This window comes from Egretta garzetta, unplaced genomic scaffold (assembly GCF_000687185.1).
Source record: "Egretta garzetta isolate BGI_Z169 unplaced genomic scaffold, ASM68718v1 scaffold161, whole genome shotgun sequence".
NCBI lineage: Eukaryota > Metazoa > Chordata > Aves > Pelecaniformes > Ardeidae > Egretta > Egretta garzetta.
The window spans coordinates 5,878,679-5,881,838 of NW_009258754.1; positions in this window are offsets into that span (position 1 = coordinate 5,878,679).

Sequence of the window (3,160 nt, forward strand, 5' to 3'; positions counted from 1 at the left end):
CCCCAAAGACCCCAGCAATGCTCTAAGGCAGTTCAGGGGCACTCACCCCTGTACAGCTCCCATTCCTGGGAGCACGACCACCATTGCATGTTCTGGTGGTCACCCCAATACTAACTGCCTCATGATTCCTTCCCCTTTCAAACGCTTGGCTTCTCTAGGAAGCCCACAATATTCTCTTGGTTTTGGATATTGCTCGAGCTGTATTCAAACCAGCGCTGTTGCATCAGTGCCAGCAGATAGCTGGCATAGCAGCTGTGGAATTATGTGTGCCATCCCCCAGGACACCACCTCAACCCCTGCCACTTGTGCCTCTTCATTTCCTGCCAAGTATCACGCTAGTTTCTTCCACGCCAATTTCTGAGCTGAGCCTGTCTCTCTACTTAGTTCTTTCCCCTGCCTGCTATTGGAGATCGAAGTGATGGTGAAAACGAGATGTATAATGCCACTTTTCATCCTCAGATGTCTGCCCTGAAAGTCTCCTACACTGTCTGTACGTGAACCACTTCGGCTCCTGTCAAAACCCTCTGCCTCACAGGCAGTTTCTGATATGCATCACTGAGCCCCACTTTTCATCAAGGCAAACATCCATCTAAGGCTGTTTCTGCTGTCGGCAGCCTGAGAAGCTGAGGACTCAGCGTAAGAGGACACCCTGCTGCTCCCATACCCTCAAATCCGCACCACCAGTAGTACAGGCCTTTCACATAAACCAAATGTTCTTGAACTCCTGCTATCTGCTTGGGCTGACATAGAAGCTGTCTGCCTTGTGGTCTGCATTTGGTTTCACAGCAAGTGTCTCACCTTGCCAGTTTGCTAAAAACATTACAGAAGCAGTGACCTCAGCCCTGAAGTGAGAGAAACGGCATGTAAGGACAGACCAGAGGAAGGTAAGGGCTCTGGAGGCTGCACCCCAAGCCACTTACTGGCTAGATGACCAGGCCCACCCACCCTGTTACCAAAATAGAGAGAGGTCTGCCCCATGATTAGCCATCAATAAACACCAGCCTGGGGGCTCACCACCCAGAGAGCAGCTTGCAGTGGGTTAACTCCCTCTCTGTCTGAGGCAAGATAGGGTCCTTGGAGCCTCACAGGGTGTCTGCAGGGATACATAATTATAAAAAGGTGTTTGTTTTTGTAAATGAACTGGAGGAGGGTCAGCTCCTCCTACCCACCCTTCATACTGCCCTGTCTGGTTTTAACATGCTATAAATGACCAGCTTCTTTATGCATAATCAGGATTGATTGCCAGCAAGAGGCCCAACAAAAGCAGCTAGCTCTGAACTACTAAGTAATTCACTATTTTTGTTGTCAGTTAATATAGTAGCCTAGGAACAAGCAGCCTGCGCTCTTTGTTTAGGCACAAGAAGATTTCTAACCTGACAGAGAGCCGACCAGAGGTTGGGCAGTATCTAGTCTGCTGAAGAGTGGAAAGAAACATGTTCCTATACTCATGCACCTTATTTTCATAAGGATCCCTCCTAATCTGGAAATTTTTCTCTGTTTTCATCTGCTCTGGAATTTCCTCCTTCTGCCTCCAGACAATCCCCTTCCTCTTCTCAGGGAAATATCATGCCTGCCCTGAGCTTTTACTTGGTTGGATTGGTGGGGGTCTTTTGGGCGGCTGGGGGTGGAGAGAAGGGCTGTTCTGTACAGTCCTGCCCAAACAGCTGCTCAGCCCAGGCCTCCTGCCTCTCCACGCAGTCCCAGCAAAGACAGCAACAAATGCAGTAAGCCTATGTATGATTCCTCTGAATCCCTGCAGAACTTAAGCCCGGTATGAAAGGATAGGCAGAGGAGAGATTGTGGCCATCTAATTCAGTGTGCTCTGGGCTCTTAGACCAAACAGAATGTGGAAGACACCTCCATCTGATCTACTCATATTTCCGCACAATGATATTTTGTGGGAAGCAAGACATCAGGGGATTATGGCTGCTGTAAGCGGCACAGAAAAGCCACTAATGTTTCATCCCGTGCTACATGCATTTTCCCCCTCCACACCAGAGCAGACAGGTTCTTGCTACTGGACCCCAGCGGAGTTGTGACTGGCACTTCCAAGACTCACTTGGCATGTTGAGGTGTGCTTTGAACCACATCTGCCTTGTAACATTGAAAAGAATGGGCCAGCCTGGCTTGGACTGGGAACAGTTTGGCTCAGGATAACGCTTTGTTAAACAGATCTGGCCTGGGCTTGGCTCTACTACAGTATGAGCATAATTACATTTATTATGATGAGCCATGACTGTGTACAAGCACCCTTTTTCCCAAACTGTACTCCCATAATTACAAAAAAGTTGGGTTAATCCTAAATCTTGCCTTTTCCTTCACAAATTCACACTGGTAGTGACTCTTATAATTGTCTTATCTGCAATCCACATGCCCACGTCTCTTCTCAGTTTCTAGTTCCAGCCTTGAGGTTGTCCAGATTGTCCCTTTGTCCTTTTAAAACCTCTGCACTAACCACACTAATCCTCAGTAAGCAATCAAATCTCCCCATCTGTGCTTTTACTGTTTCCCTTGGCACCATGGTATGACTTCTCCATTTTAATTAACTTGAGCTGGGTGCCTTGTCAAGACTTAGCTGCTCTGATTTCTCATTATGTTATCATAATACCATTTAGCAACACCACCCTTCTCAGCAAGGAAAACTGATTCCAGCCCCTTGAAAGCACCAGTGAAACAAAGAGCACTCACCAGGGCCCACAGCAATATTCGTTCACATTCTTGTTAACTTGCTGCATTTCCTTCCCAGTGAATACCAGTTCCTGCCCACTCACAAAAGCACAATTTATAATATGTTTTCTTACTTTGTTTTTAATGATCAAGATCACTTAATTTAAACTTTTTAATCCCTCTGTGCATTGCTTGGCAAAAGCCCCCTATGCGTCCCTTATTAGTGACGGTTTTAATTTACATATTACCAGCATCAGTTGTTAGTACCCTGTACCACTGTTTGCTCTTTTCCTGCCAAGTAACTCTTTACTTCAAATTGTCCTGAGCCTATTTCATATTTTGCAGCAGTTTAAGACCCAAAGTCCGTGGGTCACTTCACAAAACAAGAAGGAAGACTTCTGCTTTTGTTCAGTACAGACACCTCCAAACCTGCTTAGCTGGGATACCATTATTAGCAGCAGCGACTCAGAGGACAGCAATAGCACCCAGCTCT